The sequence below is a fragment of the Canis lupus genome, chromosome 35, assembly GCF_048164855.1.
Source record: "Canis lupus baileyi chromosome 35, mCanLup2.hap1, whole genome shotgun sequence".
Classification (NCBI taxonomy): domain Eukaryota; kingdom Metazoa; phylum Chordata; class Mammalia; order Carnivora; family Canidae; genus Canis; species Canis lupus.
Window position 1 is genome coordinate 8570424 of NC_132872.1, and position 25366 is coordinate 8595789.

Below are 25366 nucleotides of genomic sequence, written 5' to 3' on the forward strand. Positions count from 1 at the left end.
AATAGCTGAAAAGTTCCTAATTTAGGGAGGAAAACAGATACCCAAATACAAGAGGCACAGAGAGCCTCCAACAAAACCAACCCAAAGAGGTCCATACAAAGACATGTAGTGATTAAAATGGCAAAAAGTAGTGATAAAGAGAATTTTAAAAGCAGCAAGAGAAAAGAAGACAATCACATACAAGGGAAACTCCATAAGGCTATCAGCAGATTTCTCAGCACAAACTTTACAAGCTAGAAGGGAGTAGAATGATATATTCAAAGTGCTGAAAGGAAACGGTCTGCAGCCAAGAATACTCTGTCCAGCAATGCTATCATTCAGAATAAAAGGAGAGTTCGTTTCCTAGACAAACAAGCTAAAGAGTTCATGACTACTAAACCAACCCTACAAGAAATGTTAAAGAGGACTCCAAGTGGAAGGAAAGACCACAAATAAGAGTAAGGAAAAGTAGGAGGCACAAAAGCAGTAAAAGTAAGTGTATCTGTACAAATAAGTCAAAAGGCTCATAAAGTAAAAAGATGTGAACTATGATACTGTATACCAAAAATGTGAGTAAAGAAATGTGCTCAAACTTAAGCAGCCATCAAGTTAATGTAGATTGCTATATGCAGAAGATGTTATATACAAACCTAATGGTAATCACAAATCAAAAACCAATAATAGATATGCAAAAAATAGAGAAAGGAATCCAACCAAGTATATCACTAAAGAAAGTGCAAACTGAGAGAAGAGAGTAGGAGAAGAAAGAATCCGAGAAGAACTACAAAAACAACTAAAAAACAAGTAACAAAATGGCAATAAATACATACTTACCAGTAATTACTTTAAATATAAATGAACTAAAGCCTCCAATCAAAGACATAGGGTCATAAAATGGATTAAAAAACAAAACTTATCTATATACTGCCTACAAGAGACTCATTTCAGACCTAGATACACTTATAGATTGAAAGTGAGGGGATAGAGAAACATTTGTCATGCAAATGGATGTCAAAAAAAGCTGGGGTAGTAATACTTATTTTAAAAAAATGCCTTTAAAACAAAGACTGTAACAAGAGACAGAGAAGGACACTATACAATAATAAAGAGGACAATCCAGTAGGAAGATATAACAATTATAAATATTTATGCACCAAACATGATAGTACCTAAATACATAAAACAAGTAATAAAAAAAATAAAGGAACTAATCAATAGTAATATAATAATAGTAGGAGACTTTAATTCCACTATGTCAATGGTCAGATGATCCAAACAGAAAATCTACAAGGAAACAATATCTGAATGTCTTCTTTGGAGAAATGTCTGTTCATGTGTTCTGCCCAATTTAAATTGGATTATTTGGGTTTTTTTTAGTGTTGAGTTGTATAAGTTTTTTACGTATTTTGGACACCTTTATTGGTTATGGTATTTGCAAATATCTTCTCCAATTCCATAGCTTGTCTTTTAATTGTTGGTTGTTCCCTGCTGTGCTGAAGCTTTTTATCTTGATGAAGTCCCAATAATTCATTTTTGCTTGGTTCCCTTACCTCAAGAGACATACCTAGAAAGATGTTGCTGATGTCACTGTCAGAGAAACTACTGCTTGTCCTCTCTTCTAGGCTTTTTATGGTTTCATGTCTCATATTTAGGTCCTTAATCCATTTTGAGTTTATTTTTGTCTGTGGTGTAAGAAAGTGGTCTGGTTTTATTGAACAAAACCTGTTGCTGTACAGTTTTCCCAACACTATTTGTTGAAGAGACTGTTTTTTCCCCCCATTGGTTATTCTTTCCTGCTTTGTCAAATATTAGTTGACCATATAGTTGTGAGTCAAATTCTGGGTCCTGCATTCTGTTACATTGATCTATGTGTCTGTTTTTGTGCCAGTACCATACTGTCTTGATGATTACAACTTTATAATACTGCTTGAAGTCCAGAATTGTGAAGCCTGTTGCTTCTTTGTTTATATTTATTTGTTTATTTGAGAGGGAGGGGGGGGGGCAGAGGGAAAGAATCTCAGACTCCCTGATAAGCGGGGAACTCAACTCAGGACTCCATATCATGACACTTAGATCATTACCTGAGCCAAAACCAAGAGTTGAGTGCTCAACTGACTGAGCCACCAGTTGTCCCCCTTTCCTTTTTCAACATTACCTGAGCTATTCAGGGTCTTTTCTGGTTCTGTACAAATTTTAGAATTTTTTTTTTCTAGCTCTGTGAGAAATGCTGGCATTATTTTGATAAGAATTGCATTGACTGTGTAGTGCTCTGGGTGGTATAGACATTTTAATAATACTTGCTCTTCTAATCTGTAAGCATGGAATGTTTTTCCTTTTCCTGTGTCTTCTTCAATTTCATTAAGTGTTCTACAGCTTTCAGAGTACAGATCTTTTACCTCTTAGGTTAGTTTTTTCTTAGGTGTCTTATGGTTTTTGGTGCCATTGTAAATGGGATTGATTTCTTGATTTCTCTTTCTGCTGTTTCATTGTTAGTGTATAGAAATGCAACAGATTTCTTTTTTCTTTTTTTTTAAATTTAAAGGCAATTAATTAACACATAGTGTGTTGTTAATTTCAGAGGTAGAGTTCAGTGATTTTTCTGTCTTACATAATACCCAGTGCTCATTACATCACAGCAACAGATTTCTGTATGTTGATTTTTATATCCTGTGACTTCGCTGAATTCATGTGTCAGTTCTAGCCAATTTTTATGGAGTCTTTTGAATTTTCTACAGAGTATCATGTCATCTGTGAAGAGTGAAAGTTTGATTTCTTCCTTGTCATTTCAGATACTTTCATTTATTTTTATTTGATTTCCGAGGTCAGGACTTCCAGTACTATGTTGAACAACAGTCTACTAAACATTTTTTAAGAAGTTAATACTCATTCTTCTCAAATTTTCCCAAAAAATAGAAGAGGAAGGAAAACTTCCAAATTCATTTTATGAGGCCATATTACACTGATACCAAACCAGATAAAGATACCACAAAAAAGAGAACCAATATTTCTGATTAATATGGCTGCAAAAGTCCTCAACAAAATATTGGAAAACAGGGGTGCCTGGGTAGCTCAGTCAGTTCAGAGTCTCACTCTTGATTTTGGCTCAGATCATGGTCTCAGGGTTTTGAGATTGAGCCTCACATCAGGCTCCATGCCCAAAGTGGATTAAGAGATTAAGATTCTCTCTCTCCTTCTTCCTCTGCACCCCTCCCCCCACCAGTGTCCTCCCCATCTAAAATATATATACATTGACAAACATATTCCAACAACACATTTAAAAAATTGTTTACCACAATAAAGTGGGATTTATTCCTGGGATACAAAGGTAGTTCAATATTCACAAATCAATCAACATGATACATCCCATCAATAAAAAAGAAAGGATAAAAACTATATGGTCATTTCAATAGATGCAGAAAAAGTATTTGATAATATACAACATTCACACATGATAAAAACCCTCAATAAAGTAGGCTTGGAGGAACCATACCTCAACATCATAAAAGCCATATATGAAAAACCTACAGCTAACATCATACTCAATGGGAAAAAAACTGAGAGCTTTTCTCTTAAGGTCAGGAATGGGACAAGGATGTCCATTCTCGCCACTTTTATCTAACATGGTACTGGAAGCCCTAGCCATAGCAATCAGACAACAAATGAAATAATAGGCATCCAAATCTGCAAGGAAGAAGTCAAACTCACTCTTTGAAGATGACATGATAATATAGAAAACCATAAAGATTCCACCAGATAATTACTAGAACTGATAAATTAATTCTGTGAAGTTACAGGATACAAAATCAATGTGCAGAAATCCATTGCATTTCTATACACTAATAATGAAGCCGAAGAAAGAGAAATTAAGAAAAAAATCCCATTTACAATTATACCAAAAATAATAAAATACCTAGGAATAAACTTAACCAAAGAGGTGAAAGACCTGTACTCTGATAACTGTAAAACATTAATGAAAGAAATTGAAGAAGACACAAAGAAATGGAAAGACATTCTGTTCTCATAGATTGGAAGAATATTGTTAAAATGTCTATACTACCCAATATAGTCTACATACTTAATGTATGGAGAGCATTTTCCACAGAGTTAGAACAAACAATCCCTGAATGCCAAAGCAACCTTAAAAAAGAAAAAACTGGGGTATTACAATTCTAGATTTCAAGTTATATTACAAAGCTGTAGTAATCAAAATTCAAAATTGATGAAAACCTAAATATGAGATAGGAAACCATCAAAATCCTAGAGGAAAACACAGGCAGTAACCTCTTTGACCCTTGCTGTAGCATCTTCTTACTAGACCTGTTGCCATAGGCAAGAGAAACAAAAGGAAAAATGAACTACTGGGATATCATCAAGATAAAAAGCTTCTGTACAGCATGGAACAACCAACAAAACTGAACAGCAGCCTATGGAATGGGAGAAGGTATTTGCAAATGACATATCTGATAAAGGGTTAGTATCTGAAATCTATAAAGAACTTAACTGAACTCAATACCCCAAAACCAAATAATCCAGCTAAGAAATGGGCAGAGGACATGAATAGACATTTTTCCACAAAAGACATGCAGAGGGCTAACAGACACATAAAAAGATGGTCAACCTCACTCATCATCGGAGAAATACAAATCAAAATCATAATGCAATGTCATTTCACACCTGTCAGAATGACTAAAATGAACAACACAGGAAACAAGTGTTGGCAAGCATGTGGAGAAAACGGAACCCTCATGCAGTGTTAGTGGGAATGCAAACTGGTGCAACCAAGGTGGAAGACAGTATGGAGGTTCCTCAAAAAATTAAAAATAAAACTACCATATGATCCATTAATCACACTACTTTGCACTTGCCCAAAGAATATGAAAACACTAATTTGAAAAGATACATGTACTCCTATGTTTATTGCAGCATTGTTTACAACCTAAATTATGGAAGCAGCCTATGTCCATCAATAGATGAATGGATAAAGAAGGTGTGGTACAATGTGCAAAGATATATGTACAATGAAATATTATTCAGCCATGAAAAGACTGAAATCTTGCCATTTGCAGCAACATGTATGGATCTAGAGAGTGTAATGTTAAGCAAAATAAGGTAATCAGGCAAGACAAATACCATATGATTTCACTCATATGTGGAATTTTAAAAACAAAATAGCAAAGAAAGGGGAAAAAAAGAGCAACCAAAAAGCAAAGAGATAGTCGAGAGGAGGTGGAGGGGGGAAAATGGGTGAAATAGGTGAAGGGGATTAAGAGTATGTTCATCTTGATGAGTATGGAGTAATATATAGAACAGTTAAATCACTATATTGTACACCTGAAACTAATATAACACTGTATGCTAACTACACTGAAATTTAAATAAAAGAACACATAGAGTCGTGAAAGGGTTTCTTGCAAGGTACTGACATGACCATATTTGCATTTTAGATCATTCTTGTTGTAACTGAAAAAATAGATTGAAGGAATTGCCCAGAGGTGGGAAGACTAATAAAACTGTATTATCAAGACTTCCATTTATAAAATGGCCAAGGAAAGATGGCGCTACACTCTTCTCCTAGAAATTAATGCAAGAAGAACAAGAAATAAAAACGCAAATTCAGTCTTTGAAAAAAATTAGATAATATCTATATCCCCGAACCACAATATATAAGAAAGGATTGCTGAGAGTAATTATGGTCAAAAGGAGTCTGAACAGATATGGAAAGATACTGCTTGCATCTGCATATTTTAGCCAAAATCAGCAGGGGGAAAAAATCCCCAAACATTTTCTATATTTGGAATAATGGGAATGTGCCAGTGGGAGCATCCCTAGACAAATGAGAAGCAGTATCAATCAGTAAGTGAATGGAGAGTCACACTGATAAGCCATATCTAGGCATTTTATTTTATAGGTGAGATAAGGTGGAGGAAAGAGATTTTACTGGTAAAATAAAAAGAGAGTAGAGAAAAGAGATGCTGCACTGGGGGCACCCTAGAGTTACTGATCATTGTTGACGAACGAGAAGTAAAAGCGAAGAAAACCTACACATATAACCCTGTACCGTAAGGAACATTATTATGAACCAGGAAGAATTTCTGATAATCTAGAACATAGTCTTGGCTCCTTTCTCTTATACACCTTCTACCAATAGTGACCATAGGAAGAACTCAGCTCATTAAAATATGAGCAGTAATTCCAAAAGGAATCAGCATGGGATCATATAAATATATTCCCCCCCCCAAAAAAAAGGAGGAAAGAAATAATAAACAAGCAAAATAAATGGAGAAAGAAAACTGTCATTAGAAAAAGGGTCACAATGGATCAGACAAAAATTTTGACCAAGCATGTTGTCATGAATTAAAGGATAAAATGAAACAATAGCAAATTTCAATTGTGCATCGTGCATTCTCCCTATAAATTAAAACTCAAAACAGAAAGCTCCAAGATCTCAGCAAAGATACACTGAGACCAGAAGGAATTGAGTAATGAACTGAGGAAAGAAATAAGAAAGTATTACAGAAATGAAACTAGCCCAAAGGAGATGAGACATAATACTTTGGAGACAAGGAGGCTAGGGAGAATTAAGAAAAGTAAGAAAAATGAAACACACACACACACAATGTAAAAGCCTTGGGAACAAAAATAACTGATAGTAAAGGTAAAGAAGATCCAACATACATGATAGGGTACAGATTGAATGGAGTAAATCAATTTTTAATGTGTAGTTTAAGAATTTTTCCCCTACAACCAAGAAATTAAAGAAGAATTTTAAAAGTCATAGAAACAAATGAAAATGAGACAAAACTTTTGAGATGCAGCAAAGGTGGTGCTAGGAGGAACGTACATAGCAACACAAGCCTTTCTCAAGGAACAAGAAAGGTCTCAATTAACACAAACTAACCTTACCCCTAAAGGAGCTGGAGAAAGAACAGCAAATAAAGCCTAAACCGAGTAGGAGAAGAGAAATAATAAAGATTAGGGCAGAAATCAATGAAATACAAACCAAAAGAACAGTAGAACAGATCAATGAAATGAGGAGCTGGTTCTTTGAAAGAATTAAGATTGATAAACCCATAGCCAGACTTATCAAAAAGAAAAGAGAAAGGATCCACATTAATAAAATCATGAATGAAAGAGGAGAGATCATGAACAACACCAAGGAAATACAAACAATTACAAGAACATATTATGAGCAACTATATGCCAACAAATTAGGCGATCTAGAAGAAATGGATGCATTCCTAGAGATGTATAAACTACCAAAACTGAAAGGAAGAAATAGAAAGTCTGCACAGACCCATAACCAGCAAGGAAATTGAAGCAGTAATCAAAAATCTCCCAACAAGAGTCCAGAGCTGGATGGCTTCCCAGAGGAATTCTACCAAACATTTAAAGAAGAGTTAATACCTATTCTTCTGAAATTATTTCAAAAAAAAAAAAAAAAAAGAAATAGAAGGAAAATTCCCAGGCTCTTCCTATGAGGTCAGAATTACCCTGATCCCAAAACCAGACAAAGACCCCACCAGAAAGAACAATTACAAACCAATATCCCTGAAGAATTTTTTCCCTAGAAACAAAGTCTTGTATCTATTTGTGGAAAAGGCGTACTTCATCCCAAGACAACTTGACACAGAACAGTCAGCACAGATATCATTTTTTAAAAAATAAATGGCCCTTAAAGATTAAGGCTTTTGTGCAATGAGGCAAAAAGATCAAATTTCATATGGCGAAAAAAATGAGCTGGCTCAGACTCTGCACAGCAACAATCAATGCTAAAAAACAGTGGGACAATGCAAAAACCTCAAGGAAAGAAAATGCAGATTCAAGGAATGTATTCACAGTGAAATCATCATTCTTGTTATAAAGACAACAGATATGTTTCAACATCCAAAAACCCAGAGAATGTAATTTCCATGAATCTTTATAATATGGATTTCTTTAGTATTCTAATGGGAAAACTTGAACAACTTGGATGAATGGAGAAACTGTAGCAGAAGGAGTGGAGGGAGGTGCCAGTATAATTAAGTATGATCAGCGTGGAGTTAAGAATGGGGGTTATGATTAGAATGGGAATCTTTTTTCTAATCTTGGATAGGTGGAAATGATAGGACAAATAAAAGATGAGAAGCAGTAGGAAAAATGGAATGTAGCATAAGCACCTTTTATATTCGGAAGCCAGAAGTTACTTAAGCTGATAAATGAAGTACTAGAAGTATAAATATATTCAAAATTTTAAAGATAAGTACTAAAAGAAATCTTCTAATCCATGAAAATTAGGTGTTGGCCTGAGAAGAGGAGCAGAAAGGAAATAAAGTAATGTAAACATTGGTTCATTTAATCCAAAGAAATAGAGGATTAAATGTATTATAAACTTATAGTAAGCCCACTGATATAATTGCAACTGTTAGAAAGTGAGTGAAAAGATATTCATTGCAATATCATTTATGTGAGCAAAAAGTTGGGAGTAATATATATATATATATATATATATATATATATATATAGGATATCAATAACACTTATATGTATATAACATATGGTATATCCAGACAGTGCAGCTATTATAGTGAACTCTATATATAGAGATATATATTTACCTATGTATTTATATGGGATAGTCTCCAAAACAAATTATGAAGTGGCAAAACAAGGTACTGAGTAAATAGAATGGGGAACAAAACCCAATATATATGTACTTATATATGTTTAAGATGTATGTCTTGAAGGACACAGAAAACTTAGGTTAGTTTGGTTTCCTTTATTAAGGGAGCTCTGTCACTAGGGGTCAGGGGTGAAAGGAAAATGTTTACTGTATACTTCATGGTAATCTTAAGATTTTGTAGCACGTATTTTTTTGTACCATAAGTTTTGTACCATTACTTTTAAAAAGTAACTTTAAAAAAGGAGGCTATTTAAGTTATTTGTGTAAGAGAGGGTGGTGACCTGAGTTAGAGAAATGGCGGTGGGGATGGAGAGAAGCAGATGGATTAGAAGCATTATCAGCTGCAATGATGGGGAGTGAGAAGGAGTCAAAGATAACATGAAGGTTTCTTCTGGCTTGGGTAATGGGGTGGGTGGCCGTGCCACTCCACAGGGTAGGGCAGTCAGGCCTTCTGTTCCTCTGTAGAATTCTGTTATCTCATGCCTTTCTACCTTTCCATGACATGTTTTCACCTCTTGGTGGACAGTTTCCCTGTCTTTTATAAGCTCAAGATTATCTGGAATATCAGATGCATACCAGATGTCAACTCAATCACATAGTCTTAATTATCTAATTACAAGACTAAAGAATCATAAAATTTAAATCTTAAAATGGACCTTAGAAATGCATCATGGGTTCATCGTTTTATTTTACCAATGAAAACCCTAATGGCAGAGGCACTGCATGATTTAAATTCTCTTTTTTTAAAAGGTGATTTAAATTCTTGTTAAAAATTTAAATAAGTTGGATTATGAGCTTACATATTTTTGATTTCCCTTTTCTTCCCTTGTTTAAAGAATAATAAATTATAACACACCTAAGTGGTGGATACTAGAGCAACACTGTCTTTTAACCACATGTGACAATGAATGAGAATGTTACACTGTCTCGTCTGTGGTCTCTGTCTCATTGGCTTCAACATCTCTTTAGCTGCCTAGACTCAAGAGGTAAAGATTTATTTATTCTCTCCTATTTTAATTATACTCTCCTATCCCACTCTGCATCAATCCATTGTTGAACGACTTAGGTTTTCCTTCTGAAACACATTGGTGTTTTTTCTCTATTGCCATTATTACACCTTGGAGTTCAGATTTTCTTGCCTGGACCATAGCAATGGCCCTCAAACCCATCTCCTTGACTTTAGCCTTTTTTTGTTTCAGTTTATCTTCCAAATTACAGTGAATGTTACCTTCTAAAAATGTGGATCTTACTGTGACCTCTCACAAATTTTTCAATAACTGTTCAAAGCAGGTAGATCAAAGTCCAGATTTCCTGGGTGGCATTCAAGGTGTCATCTTTTCCAAAATTAAGCCTTTACTTTTTCACTCTGAAATAACTTTTCTTTTGTTTATTTTTGTTAAAGAGTTATCCATCTTCAAGAGTGCGTTCACTTACCACTTGGCTTTCCTAGAGCAAAATTTCCTCTTACTTTTGTGTCTTTGAGTTTGGGCCATCAGTAGAATGGTATTCTGATGATTTTCTTTCTTTTTATTTAGTGATGTTTGTGTCCATGTACCTTTTTCTTTACATACAGAGATGGCGTCTTTTTCATTTTAGTATATTCCACCAATGTTCTCTTTCCCAACTTTTGCATATTCTGTGGGCTCAGAGATGATGCCATAGATGAATCAGAAATTTGTGACTCCTCTGGAGAACTTTAGTGGTCTGAAAGTGGATTGAAAACAGGTTAGAAACCAGAGGGATTAACCACAAATATTTAAGTAATCGCGCAACAGAAGCTGTGGAGACTTAATATATTTCTAAACGGTGTTCTCCATTTGTGACTTTTTTTACTTGCAATTTTCACATGTCTTATTTATTTTGCAATTTATCATAGTTGGGGCAGATTTTAAAAAGTGAAACATTGTATTTGATATGACTGATTTCCCAAAGGGGACTAGGTAATGAATACAAACAAATTTGTTACCTGAGATACTAATGCAAATTTTGGAACAGTTTTTGAAAATATATAAAAGTATTTGAAAGAAATATTTGAGTAGAAAGTTATTTTTAGGGACGCCTGGGTGGCTCGGATTGAGCACCTAGCCTCAGGCCCAGGGTGTGACCCTGGAGACCTGGGATGGAGTCCCACATCGGGCTCCCCAAAGGAAGCCTGCTTCTCCCTCTGCCTGTGTCTCTGCCTCTCTCCCTCTGTGTTTCTCATGAATCAATAAATAAAATCTTAAAAAAAAAACCACACCTCATTTTTAAAGTAGTGGTAATATAGCTAATAATACCTTATGTGCACTACATGATTTCTTCCACTAGAGGGAAGCAACGACTCATGAGTGCATCGGGTGGTAGTTTAAAAAAAACGCTTCAGAATTATCCGTAGAATAGTTTCCAATGCAAAATCGGACAGGATGCATGTGTCACTAATTTTAAAAAGCATTTATTTTGTTGACTTTCTGACCAAGTAGAAATTAAGCCCTAGTATTAGCCGTTAAGTCTAATAAAAGCAAATTGTGTTACATGGTACAAGAGTTCTCTTACCTTAGTTTTGATGCTCTTTCCTCATCTTACTTGCTCACACAGCAAACATGAATTAAGCCCTATTCTGTGCTAGGCCCCTTGCTTTTCCTGGAAGTACAAAGCTGGATAGGACATAGTCCTTGCTGCAGAGAACCCTATTTTATCTAAAAAAAATTTTTTTTTTAGTATTCCTGTGCTAAATAAAATAGGGGATTCCTGTATGTGTAAGACATAACTATAAATCACATGAATTGAATGCATCCAGTGTCCTAGGCACTGTTCCAAGTTGCTTTACTTTTTTTCATCTCACTACTCAAACAAGGAATCAGTATTATTTTACGGGTGTGACATGGAGGCCCAAGAGGTTAAGTATTTGCCAGGCATCATACAATATTTAAGTGGTAGAACTAACATTTGAACTGAGGCAGTCTTTTTTTTTTTTTAAGATTTTATTTATTTATCCATGAGACACAGAAGCAGAGGCAGAGGGAGGACCCCAGGATCACACCCTGAGCCCAAGGCAGATGCTCAGCCGCTGAGCCAGCCAGGTGCCCCTGAACTGAGGCAGTCTTAACACAACACCTACACCCCATCTATACTGCTCTGCTGCTTCCCATGTAAGCTCTGTTCTCAAAAAACAATTGCTTATGGAGAAAGGAGACATGGTGGGGAAATAGCATCATGACTTAAGTGCTTCCTCTTGAAGTCTATGACGAAGTGTCAATGAAAGTATTCCTCTTTCTCAACTAGATTCTGGCCAGTTTAAGGATAAACAGAAGACTTGGAGATGGGGCGAAAGTATCACCTTCATTACTGACAGAAGGCAAATTAGAGCATTTGGTTTTAGATCTGTTAGCTAAATGGGCTTACAGATATTGAGTCACAGCATCAGCAGGCTTCTCCACTCGCCCCTCCCTGCCCCATGAACAGAAGCCTAGGCTTAGGGTACCCCTCACCCCCAACCTTCCATCCAGTGCTTGACCCCAGCAGGGACATGGTCCCCAGAAGGGAGTGAAATGAGTGCTTCCTATAAGCACCTCACTCCCAAAAGGAAGAAGGGAGGCTCTGAGCCAGGCATGACCAATTTCTTCTTCCCAAATTTACCACTCAGATAAATCACCTTATGTCTTCTAAGCAGAGAGAAGCCAGTAATTACAATTAGTGAGTTCCTTCTGGGAAGGAAACTTCAGAATAGTGGAGATTTATACCTCCCTAATATTTTCCTGCTCTTGCCAGCTATTTACTAGCTAATTTTTTTTGAGAAAGTCATTGTGGTAGACAGAATCATGATCCCCCAAACATGTCTACATCTCAATTCCTGGCATCTGTGAACATCAGGTTACATGTCACAGGGAATTAAGGTTACAGATGGAATTAAGTTTGCTAATCAGCTGACTTTAAAATGGGAGATTATCCTGAATGACCCAGTAGTGTTAGGGAAGGAATGCTTGTGTCCTTCCAAAATTCATATGTTTAAGCCTTAACCCTTAATGTGATGATATTTGGAGGTAGAGCCTTTAGAAGGCATATTTGGGTTTGATTTAGGCTGTGAGAGCAAGGCCCTCATGATAAGATTAGTGCCTTTATAACAAGAGGAAGAGGGAAAGGGGGAAATCCACCATACCCCCTGTCTGAGTCCACATAGAGGGAAGGCGATGGGAACACAGAGTGAGAAGGCAGCCATCTGCAAGCCAGGAAGAGAGCTCTCATGAGAGCGCAACCATGCTGGCCCATCCTGATCTTGGGCTTCCAGACGCCAGAACTGTGAGAAAATAAGTGTCTGTTGTTTAAGTCTCTGTCTTCAGAGTCTTGTTATAGCAGCCTGGTGTGACTGAGACAAGTTAGGTACAATGTCATCAGCCTTAAAAGTGGAATAGGGATGTGGAAGGGTCAGACAGATGGCAGCATGACAAAGACTTGGCTCACAGAGTGTGAGAACGCAGACCTTGTGACAAAAGAGTTGTCTAACCTAAATGAGACTCCTGGTCTAGAAGACACTATGGTATGGATTAGATGGAGTAAAGCTCAGTGGATTAAAAAGAGGAGCTCCGTGGGGGCACCTGGTGGCTCAGTCGGTTGAGCGTCCACTCTCAATTTTGGTTCAGGTCATGATCTCAGGGTCGTGAAATCGAGCTCCATGAGATAGAGGTTAAGATTGTCTCTCTCCTTCTACCCCTCCCCTCCATTCATGCGCTCGCTCTCTCTCTCTCTCTCAGATAAATAAATAAATAAAATCTTTTTTTTTTCTTTCTTTTCAAATAAGAGGAACTCCATGGCCAGGCTCCCTGCTTTAGGCCTCATGAGATTAAATGGGGCTTGCAAGACAGAGGGAAAGTTATAACTTATATAAGCCAATCAAGGTCTGTGTTACTCTCTGTTTCTTTTCCCTTTTGATATGCTTTGGCATTTAGTAACAGCATGAACATCCAGTCCTTCCTAGCTGCTGGACATAAAGACACATTTGCACAGTATGCGGTAGATAGTTAAATGCAAAGTAGCACAACTTTACAGCCAGAGGCAAATATAATGATGGCATTAGTAATCTGCAGGAAGACCCAAAGGAGGAGAAAGTATCTCATTCAGGGTCAGGGAGTGCTGTCTAGTTGTTTTCTTCATTTAAGGAGTCTTGAGAATTTTGGACTTTATTATCATTAATAAAGATCACATTTCCTTTTAAGAAGTTAAAGCCGTATATATGTTCCATTTGAGTCGCAACTATTTATCCTATATCCACATGTATGCCCCAGAGTCTGGGCCATGAGAGTAGACCAGTGAAGAGAACCTTGAGGACAAGTCTGCCCACTAGTAGGTACATTCCCACCAAGAAGAATACTTGAAAGAAAAGTCACAAATCATGATAGATTATATTCAATACACTCATTGTTTATTTGGTGAGTCCCTACTAAGTACTAAACATGGGTTAGGTAGTTGCCAGAGATTAAATAAATAAATAAATAATTAAACAAACTGCCCCTGTCCTCAAGGAGCTCAAATATGCTTTAAAAGGAAGAAATGGGGACGCCTGGGTGACTCAGAGGTTGAGCATCTGCTTTCAGCTCAGGGTGTGATCCCAGGGTCCCGGAACAAGCCCTGCAGTGGGTTCCCTGCATGGAACCTGCTTCTCCCTCTGCCTATGTCTCTGCATTTCATTCTGTTTTTCTCACGAATAAATAATTAAAATCTTTTGAAAAAAAAGGAAAGAAATTAATAGTTAAAACACAGTATAAATGAAAATAAAGATGCTTATAAGAGACAATTCCCATGAGCTCTGAGCATCCTGCATGCTCCAGTTGGCTATGCCAAGAATAAAGGCCTTGAGTTTTCTTTACTTAGATGATTTCTCGGAGTTGGATTTGCAGTAAGCAACCCCATGGATAAGGTAATGTCTTCCCCAAAGAACATCTTACTGCCCACTATAAAAGTGGTGAATCTCCAAGATAAGTGTTTCTCTCCCGTAATGCATCCCACTGCATATGTAGACAACTTTCTAGACCCATCTGTGTCACCCCTGTGAGACTTGGAGAACCCAAGGAACTGGCACAGACATGAAGTTTTGGCTACTACTTTGCTGTAAGCAATAAAGTCCTTTGTCTCTGATCCAGCAATCTCGTGTCTTCTGCCAGCATCCATGAAATGTAGGAAGCTAACTGGATAGCTTCTAAGTAGGGTACAATCCCAGACCTTTCACAATTTCTGACTGTATTCTGCGTTGGAAAAGTAAACAGACTTGAGGAATGAATGTGGATATTCTAGGCTGATGAGGACATACACCATGTCAGACGACACCAAGTCAGGCACGTTTACCCTGTGAAGGCTTTAGCAATATTGTTGATCCTGACCTTTATAGATCTACTGGGTTCATGGGTTCAATTCTTGGAAAAAGTGAGTATGTGCATCCTTTTTGTAGTAGCTCTTTACTAAGAACCATTTGCATATCCCTGATGATGAGTGATGTTGAGCACCTTTTCATGTGCCTGCTGTCCATCTGGTGTCTTCTTTGGAAAAATGTCTATTCAGGCCCTCTGCCCATTTTTTTTCCTCTGCCCATTTTTTAATCAGATTATTTGCGTTTTTGATGTTGAGTTGAATAAATTCTTTATATATTTTGGATATTAACCCCTTATCAAATATATCATTTGCAAATATCTGGTCTCATTCAATAGATTGTCTTTTCTTTCTTTCTTTCTTTCTTTCTTTCTTTCTTTCTTTCTTTCTTTCTTTTCTTTTTTTTAGAGGTGGCACATGGTTATGGGTGGGAGGAGGGAAACGCAGAAGGAGAGGGAGAGAGAGAATCCCATGTAGGCTCCATGATGGGCATGGCTCAATTCTGCAACCCTGAGGTCACTACCCTAGCTAAAATCAAGAGTGGGACACTTAAGTGACAGAACCACCCAGGCATCCTTGCCTTTTCGTTTTGTTGGTAGTTTTTTTCACTGTACAAAAGCTTTTTATTTTGGTGTAGTTCCAATAGTTTATTTTTGCTTTTGATTTCCCTGCTTGAGGAGACATATCTAGAAAAATGTTGTGATGGTCGACGTCAAAGAAATACTGCCTATGTTTTCTTCTAGAAGTCTTGCGGTGTCATGTCTCAACGTCTATGTTCTTTTATCCATTTTAAGTTTATTTTTGTGTATGGTGAAAAAAATAGCCTGGTTTCCTTCTTTTGTATGTAGCTGTCCAGTTTTCCTCTTTATTGAAGAACTGCCTTTTCCCCATTTTATATTTTTGGCTCCTTTGTCATAGATTAATTGACCATATAAATGTTGGCTTATTTCTGGGCTCGATTCTGTTCCATTGATCTATGTGTGCACTGCTCCCTATTTTATATGGTGTTAAAAATATGGTGGCTGCTTTCTGGAGCTTTCTGGCTTTGTTTACATATGCTACTTGGTCTAGATATTCTTGTCCCTTTTTCTGTATTCTGCTCCATTTTGACTCCCAGAACTTTCTACTCCTTGTTCTGTCCTTTCCTAGCATTGCTGACTCTATATTAGCATCTTCTTCCACAAGGACCTTAACTGATAAAGGAGATCTGTTGTCAAATCCTTCAGAAGCTGCCTAATTGCTGCTTTATATTTCCTGCCAAACAGACATCAATTTCATACAAGTTTTGTGGCTGTTAGTGGTTCACTTGCCCTCATTTGTATTTTGTGGTTTGGAAACATGCCTTGTTGTCCAAATTTTAAATAAATGTCACTCATAGGCTTTTGACTTTGCTACCTGGTTACTCTTCCTGTTCTTATGCGAGGATTAGGGAAAATGGAAAAACTATGCTGCCATTGCCACCATCTTCCTGGGATCCACGTTAAAACTCTCATCACTATGATCATTAGTTTGGCCAGTATATTCCTGCCATCTGCTGCATCCGATGAGGTGATTTATAGGAATACTTGAGCTTTACAGAAAGTACCTCTAAAATGTCTTAAGATCATTTCCCTTATTTTATGTAGGCTATCTTCTGATCTTAATTTGATTCCTGTCTCAGAAGCAATCATGTTGATTAGCTGACATAAATAAATTGCCTTGGTGGTTCTATTTCTCATAATGAATTATTTACATATTCACTTCAAGCTAACCTTTATTTGGGGCCTACTCTATGTGCCAGGCGATGTGGGCTGGGCACAAGAGAGACAGGGTTGAAATAAGCCATAGTCCCTACACCGAAGGATTTCACAGTCAAATAAACTTGTTTGCTAGTATTCAGGATCTATCCCTAACCTCAGGTGGTATCAGACATTCAACAAACTCTGACAAAGAAAAGGAATTTAAACTATCAAAATCTTATATAAAAAAAAACAACTAGTAAAATTTCTGGGAGGTAGAGGAAACAGAAACTTCTACTGAGCCCCAAATTAATGTGAAGGACAAGACTTTGTTTTGAGTATTACTGATATTGAATTTCCTGGTAGTTGTTAGTGGTTTATCATCTCAAAATATAGACAGGTAGAGTTATTTAATGACTCCGGTTTTTCCTGACTAGTAGGGTCAATCAAGGTAATTTTAGTAGTCTGGTGAAAGAAGGCCTTAGAAACCCAAATACATGAATAGCCAGCAGCTTCTGCAGGGAGCACTCTGCAGTACAGCGTTTGGTCTGTCTGGGCTCACTCCGTTGACATGGAGCTGATGATGTGGAATCCCTGGGAAGTGTATGTAAAAGAGCGCAGTGCTGATGATTCAAGGTGAAATAACTGAGCTTTGCCCTAGAGATAGCTTAGAAATCTTCAGTTTCTTATGTAACATTAAGACATTTAGTGTGTGAATTGTATTATGGAGCACTTTTGGTTATTTACATTTTTAATATTATCCTTACAATATTATATATTGTATATGTGTATATATGTATATCTATATGCAACATGGACACATATATATGCAATTTTGTCCCCCCCCAAAATTCATAAGTTAAAATCCTAACCCCCAAGGTGATGGTATTAGGAGGTGGAGCCTTTGGGAGGTGATAAGGTCATGAAGAAATTAGTGCCCATAAAAGAGAGGCCCCAGAGAGCCCCGTTCACCATGCCAGGACACAGAAGATGGCAGTGTAGGAGGAAATGGGGTCTCACCAGACACCTGATCTGCCAGCATTTGATCTTGGACTCCTCAGTCTCCAGAACTGTGAGAAATACATTTCTGTTGTTTATAAGCTGCCCAGTCTCTGGCATTTTGTTTTAGCAGCCCAAATAGACCAAGGAGTTGGGAATAACCTAAAGGGAAATAGTCCATGAAGCTAACTGGGGATGATCGATGAAAGAATACACAACATCTATTAAGTTGTCTATTTAGTCTGCTTGATTATAGCTTTGTCTTAAAATATAACCCTAACAATTGATTTTGAAGCTATATAGCACTTACTTGATATTATAACCCTAACAATTGATTTTGAAGCTATATAGCACTTAATGATATTATTCTTTTTTTCCCTCTTCTTTCTTTTTTTTTAAATTTCAAATTTTTATTTAAATTCTAGTAATTTAACATATATGATAAAATTGGTTTCAAGTGTAGAATTTAGTGATTCATCACTTACACATAATACCCAGTGCTCATCACAAGTGCCCTCCTCAGAATGCAAGCTGGTGCAGCCACTCTGGAAAACAGTACAGAGGATCCTCAGAAAGTTGAAAATAGAGCTACCCTATGACCTAGCAATTTTACTACCAGGTATTTACCCCCAAAACACAAATGTAGTGACCTGAAGGAGCACCTACACCCTGATGTTTATAGCAGCAATGTCCACAATGGCCAAACTATGGAAAGAGCCCAGATGTCCATTGACAGATGAATAGATAAAGAAGATGTGGTGTATATATATGCAATGGAATACTACTTAGCTATCAAAAAATGAAATTTTGTCATTTACAATGACATGGGTGGAACTAAAGGATATTATGCTAAGCAAAATAAGTCAATCAGAGAAAGAATTATCATATGATCTCACTCATGTGTAATTTAAGAAACAAAACAGAGGGTTATAGGGGAGGAGAGGAAAAAATAAAACAATAAAATCAGAGAGGAAGACAAGCCATAAGAGACTCTTAATCATAGGAAACAAAGAAGATTGCTGGAGGGTGGAAGAAGAGGGACAGGGTAATTAGGTGATGGACATTAAGGAGGGCATGTGATGTAATGAGCACTGGATATTAAGATTAATGAATCACTGACCTCTACCTCTGAAACAAATAATACGTTATATGTTAATTAATTGAATTTAAATAAAATTTTAAAAACCCAATTACCCTCTTTAATCCCTCTCATCCGTCTAGTCCACCCCCACCCACCTGCCCTTCAGCAACCTTCAGTTTGTTCTCTATAGTTAAGAGTCTCTAATGGTTTGCTTCCCTCTCTCTCTTTTTAAATACCCCTGAGACAGGATCAGGTTTTTGTTTGTTTGTTTGTTTTATTTCTGAAAACCTTTCTTTTTTATGTAGCTTTGGTCACAGAAGCATGATAAGTTGATGTCTTCAGAGAAAGCTTACCATGCCTCCCAGAACCTTCTTTTAGGATTTCAGTAAAATTTAGTTTTTTATTGTTATAAATATTTAAACATACAAACTCTGAAGACTAAACATAAGTAAACAGAATTTCATGTTTTCATCAAGGAGACCTATAGTGACATCAATTAATCTGAAATATTTAATGATGAGCATGATTACTATTACGCTTCATAAAATTTAAGGATAAGTGGCAAACTTTGGAATCAAAGTACTCATCAGTTGAAGGGTAGAACAGGCATATCCCCATAAACTATATTATTGGGTTAACTGTAAAGATGCTTTTGGGGATATGATTTAATACATTGTTCATTATTTTCTGTATGAGTACTCATGGAAAAAATTTCTCTCTGTTCTTGGTACCTGGAATAGTTGGGCAGCTCCTAAACTATTGTTTTGTTTATCTTTTAAGGACTCTGTGTTTTATAATTGATTATATTCCTCTTTGCATCACCTGCCAGGAAGCTCAGAGCCAAATTTATGGCTGACCTATAGTAAATTTGGAGGATATGATTATCTGCCTTAACGTCACACTTCATCTAAATTTTACTTTACCATTATTTCTTACTTATTAATTTTTATTTATAACTTATTATATGGTTTATTTTTTTGTAAGCCACTAAATTTAATTGAGGGTTGAATAAATAAAACAAGTAGCTCATATAAATAATTACAAATGATAGGCATTTTCATGGTCCAACTCAGCTGCTCCAGGGTTGTTGCTAAATATGGGGAGACTGGATAAAGCAAGAAGTTGCTCTAAACTCTAGATGATGATCCCATGACCTGTAATGTAGGAGGAAGCAAGAAGTCAGGCTTTACAAGGGAAACCTTGTTGGAGCCTCCCATACTTAATTTGGACTGTGACCCCAAACTTGAGGACTATAACCTCAAACTCCTTTTTCTTCCCTATCTTCTGTTTTCATTGCTTGCCTCAGCACAGACCAAGGTTATATTGTAAGGGGAGGTCTCTTACCCTTAAACATCTTCCCTTGCTGCCTGAAATTCCACCAGACACAGATTTTTTGAACCACCAAGCAAATGCCTATGGAAGGCTTAAGAATTGTATCTTCGTACTTCCCTCCACAAGTAGGAATGGATGAACAACAGCATTACAAAGCTGAAAGGGATTTCAGAGAGCCCAAAGAACTCTCACTTTGTAAAAAGGGAAATTGAAAGGCACCTAAGTGGCTCAGTGGTTGAGCCCTTTGGCTCATGTTGGGGTTTGGGATTGAGCCCCATGTCAGGCTCAGTGCAGAGTCTGCAGAGATTCTCTCTCCTGCCCCTCCCACTTGTGCTCTCTCTCTCTCTCTCTCTCTCAAATAAATAAATCCTAAAAAAAAGGACACATGAAAGGGTCAAGGAGCACTCCACGGACAGTCAGATGCTCCATCAAATGTAAATAGCAGGTGGAACACATTAACACATTTTTTAAATTAATGTTCAAAAAAAATTGGATATTCATTTTACTTTTTAAGTCACTGAGAGGCATTAATATATTGCCCTAAAATGAAAATTAACGCAATGCATAAAAAGGCAAAACCAACAAATAAGCTAGAAAACTTACTGGGTAAAATTTTAGTAGGAGGGAATTCATTAATATCTGAATAGATTTTTGGTCTACAGGGAAGTAGTTAAACTGAAAAAAACAAAAACAAAAACAAAAACAACTGTCAGCCTAGGTATGGTCTGTCTTCCTCTAAAGATGCAAATTAAGCATGGACTCTCAAATGCTACTTAGGATAGGAAAGTTACAATTAGCTGCTATAATAATATGCTCTTGGTTCTTGCTTTGTTTCACAGTGGCTTTAATTAAAGGCCTAGTGATGTCGGAAAGTCACATTAATTATTCATCTGCAAACATTTACATAGACTTCCCTGTACCCCTTCAATAAATTATCAACTTCACATCTCCATAATTTAATCAAATGACTAAAAATACACCATCTCCAGCTTCTGTGCCTCCTCTCTGGGCTTTGTCTCTTCTGGGTTATTTGTTACTGGAGAAGACTTCCCACTGTTATTAAGAAAGAAGAGAAGAAAATCTGCCTGCTAAAACTGTATAGATAGCGTTTCCTTTTTTCCACACTGTCATATTGATTGGTATAAAGCTGGGGTTTGCAAATGTCCATAATTTTTTGGAGCAAGATGAGAGGTACCATAGAATTGTGCTATTATTAAAAGCCAACATGATGTTGGGATATATTAATAGAAGCATAATATTCAAGAATAAAGCAATTTCTCCCATAATCCTCAGAGTGTGAAGAATCAAAGCTTCAACCACTAAGCATAGAAAAATCATAAAAAGGGAAACTTTTAGGGGTTATAGCTGAAAGATGAAGAATAGGCGTAGAGAGCCAAATGTAAAATCAGAAACGCCATTTAAGAAAAATTATTTGAGAAGGCAGATGTGCAATTCGATGTATAAATTACTTAGTAGGTCTGCAGGTTGGCCTAACTCTTAAAGGTACGTTGGGAAACAAATAAACTCAAGGCTTCAAAGGATGGTGAAGGGGAAAACATAGATTTTGGAGTCTGTTGGAGCTGAGTTCAAATTTCAGCTTTGCTGTTTACCAGTGCTGATTTTTAGACCCTTTCTGAACTTTCCAAAGTCTTACTGATCTTGATAGGTAATGTCTTAGCCCAGGGTCATTTGATTACCAGGAGTAGAAACCCATTCGAGCCAGGTTAAGCATATCAGATTTACTTTAAGGAAACAAAGGGATCTCATGGAACACACATGTACTGACTATAGTCCAGCCTTATGGAGATTGAAAAGTTTTTAGGCAGCTTTTCCTTTTTTTTTTTTAAGTTTTCTTTATTTATTCATGAGAGACACAGAAACAGGCAGAGGGAGAAGTAGGCTCCTCACTGGGAGCCCGACGTGGGACTCGATCCTGGATCCCAAGATCACGCCCTGAGCTGAAGGCAGAGGCTTAATCGCTGAGCCACCCAGGCATCCCAGATTTTCCTTTTTTCTAAGTGTTCCCCTAGAGTCTCTCATTTTTGATTCCTGTGCAAGATTTGTATTTCCTGAAGAAATTAAGGAGGACCTAAATAAATAGATGGACATCCTATTTTTGCAGATGAAAAAATTAACATAGTTAAGATGGCAATACTCCCCAAATTGGTCTAGAGATTCAACACAGTCCCTATCATCATTCCAGCTGTGTGTGGGGCTTTTTTTTTTTTTTGGTAGAAATTGACAAGCTGATCCTAAAATTTATACAGAAATTCTAGAAACACAGGATAGCTAAAATAATCTTGAAAAACAAAGTTAGAAAATTCACATTTCCTGATTTCAAATTTTACTACAAAGTCTCAGAAATCAGGACAGTGTGGTTCTGGCATGAGATAAGATCTATACATTCAATAGAATATAACTGTGAGTCCAGAAATAATCCATATCTCTATGGTCAACTTATTTTTTACAATGGTGCACGAACATTCAATATGAAAAGAATAGTCTTTTCAGCAATGGTGCTGGGACACTGGATGTGTACATGTGTAAAAGATCCATGTGTTAAAGAATGAAGTTGAAGCTTTACCTCACACTTCATACAAAATTATGACAGGACTATGAAACTCTCGGAAGGAAAAATAGGTCTACATCTTTATGGCTTCAAATTAGGGAATAATTTTGTAAATATGACACCAAAATCACAGGCAACAAAAGAAAAGGCAAGTAACTTAGACTCCATCAAAACTAAAAATGTGGGCAGCCCGGGTGGCTCAGTAGTTTTGCGCTGCCTTCGACCCAGAGTGTGATCCTGGAGACCCAGGATTGAGTCCCACGTTGGGCTCCCTGCATGTAGCCTGTTTCTCCCAATGCCTGTGTCTCTGCCTTTCTCTTTCTCTCTCTCTCTCATTAATAAATAATAAAATCTTAAAAAAAACTAAAAATGTTTGTACATGAAAGGACAGTATCAAAAGAGTGAAAATACAACCCACAGAATGGGAGAAAATATTTGCAAATAGTTGATCTGATGAGGGTCTAATATCCAGAATGTATAAAGGATTCCTATAACTCAACAAGGCAAAAAAGAAATCTCAAATAAACAACACAATTTAAAAATGGGCAAAGGGTGGCTCAGTGGTTGGGCATCTGCCTTTGGCTCAGAGGAGAGGGCTGTAATGTAGTCCCTAAGTCTCCAAACTGGGCCTTAGCTTCTCAAAATGGAGTGTGAGAGGAACTATCACCTTTAGTACAAAAATGCTGTGTATTATACCTCAAAATTGGATTCAATGAGATAACATGTAAAGCACCAAGGAAAGTAACTAGATTCCCACCTACCATTTTGCTCTAGTTTTTACTTCTTGTCAGATTAAAAGGACCATGATTAGATATATCACCCATTGCGATTCTTTGTGGCGTGGTTGCCCAGAGAGGCCAGTGAAGTGGGGTACTTCATACAGCCTGGCAGTAGTCTGCTACTGAGGTCTCAGACCCATCCTGATAAGCCTGTGTTTTGATCTCTTAAGAATCCTCCAGAACCTTTGGGCTTGGCAAGGTACTAGGATCATCCTTTCCCACATCTAATGGGCCTGGAACAGTGTTCTCGCCAGAGGTCCCTGAAAGGACATGGTGATGAGTTCAAACCCCTGAGTGACTCTCTGTGGTTGTGAGACCCTTGAGTGTCCCCAAAATCCTGGTGCAGCTGAGGTCTTGTACTGTGGGATTTCCTGTGAACCAGAGCAAGTCTCTCCAACCCACCTCAGTTCAATTCATACCAGAAGGTTTTCTGAGGGGACATCAGGTGCCTCTCTGAGACAGGAGACTGTCTACAGCTGTCTTCACTCTTTGATGCAGGTAAGTCAAATCCATGGCAAGTGACAAGTTAGCTTATGGCAACCTGTTCATAAATTCTGTATTCTTAGTTTTGAATTCTCAATCGGGGGGTGAGCTATTTCATTTATGTAGTTGAATTTGATACTCTGAATTTCTAACAAAACTTTTGCCATGTGGGATTTTTCAGATATGGATGGATCTGTGGCCTCAGATCTTAACTCGATTTCTCATATCATGGCATTGTGTTGACCATAAGTATCAGTCAGCATTCCTGTTTTTCTATGTTTCCTCTGAGAGGGTAACCACTCCCACATGGTCACCTCAAGGACTTCTGATTATATAACATATATGTTTCTCAGAAGTTTGGAAAAAAATTTTTCAGATTTTATTTATTGATTCCTGAGAGATAGAGAGAGAGAGAGAGAGAGAGAGAGAGAGGCAGAAGCAGGCTCCTCGCAGATCTGAGAGCCCGAAGCGAGGCTCAATCCCAGGATTCTGGGATCATGACCTGAGCTGAAGGCAGACACTTAACCAACTGAGCCACCCAGGAACCCAGGATTATGGAAAATTTTGATATGCATTTCCTTCTATCCTTTGATAGTGTAAAGTAGATTGACTCCACTGGGGGCAGGGAACAGGGCACGTGGGCACTAACTGCTTTGACAGGGCCAGGTACAGAAGTAGCTCTGAATCCTACATAATTTCTCAGAATATACGGAGTTGACTAGTAGCTTCCAGAGTCCGTGTCCAGGTAACATGAAGCACTTATGCCATAGAAAAATACAGGCAGTATTAGTGCTTCTGCATCTGTTGTATCCATGGTTTATTCTGATAGGCTGTTTTCTGACTGCGTCTTTCCATCTCTTCATGTTATGATAGGCAGGAAGGAAGACTGGAGAGAGCATTGTATCAATTCCAGGCTTGTATCAATTCTTCACTATTTCTATAAGCATACATCGTGTCCCTTGTAGATGTCGCTCAACCTTCGTGCCTTGAACCTAATTCTTCTTACTAGGGTGTTTGTGTGGGGGTAGTAAATTGTGTGCTTAAACCATATAGCTCATGCCTGGTGCAAAGAAGATGCTCACTGAATGGTAATTTTTTTTTTTCTGAATGGTAATTTGAATCAAAATTCACCTGTCTGGGTGAATTCTCCTAAAGGCCCAGCTCACATAGTTACCTCCCCTCTGTAGCTTCTCAGACTCTCTCCATGTGGGTTCTTGACGATGTTATTGTAATTTGTCCTTTGTGCTTTGTTGGTCCCTTAGGCTTCTGCGGTAGCAATATCTGCATGGTTCAAATGCATTACCGGAAGACCATGAGTGCTGGCCATTTGCCATGCGACTTAGGCCTGACCTCCTTCATACAGTGCTGTGATCTGCAGAGATCAGAAGCTAAAGATAGTATCATTTTCTCCCATGAGGACTGTGAATTGTT

At 37.4% G+C, this 25366-nt stretch overlaps 1 protein-coding gene and 1 long non-coding RNA gene across 8 annotated transcripts in view; one reads left to right on the forward strand and one right to left on the reverse strand.

The window, feature by feature from the left end:
- The window catches only part of IGSF11 (immunoglobulin superfamily member 11), a 199470-nt gene that overhangs the window by 17521 nt on the left and 156583 nt on the right, over positions 1-25366 (forward strand). The window lies entirely within an intron of this gene.
- Positions 1-25366, reverse strand: part of LOC140624992 (uncharacterized) — a 46139-nt gene that overhangs the window by 13430 nt on the left and 7343 nt on the right. For 2 of the 4 annotated variants that reach the window (XR_012024404.1, XR_012024405.1), the window contains exon 3: positions 10073-10342. This is a non-coding gene — a long non-coding RNA (uncharacterized lncRNA). Of the gene's footprint in view, positions 1-9866; positions 10343-25109; positions 25308-25366 lie in introns of all 4 variants that reach the window. The other 2 variants (XR_012024403.1, XR_012024402.1) reach the window with 2 other exon arrangements.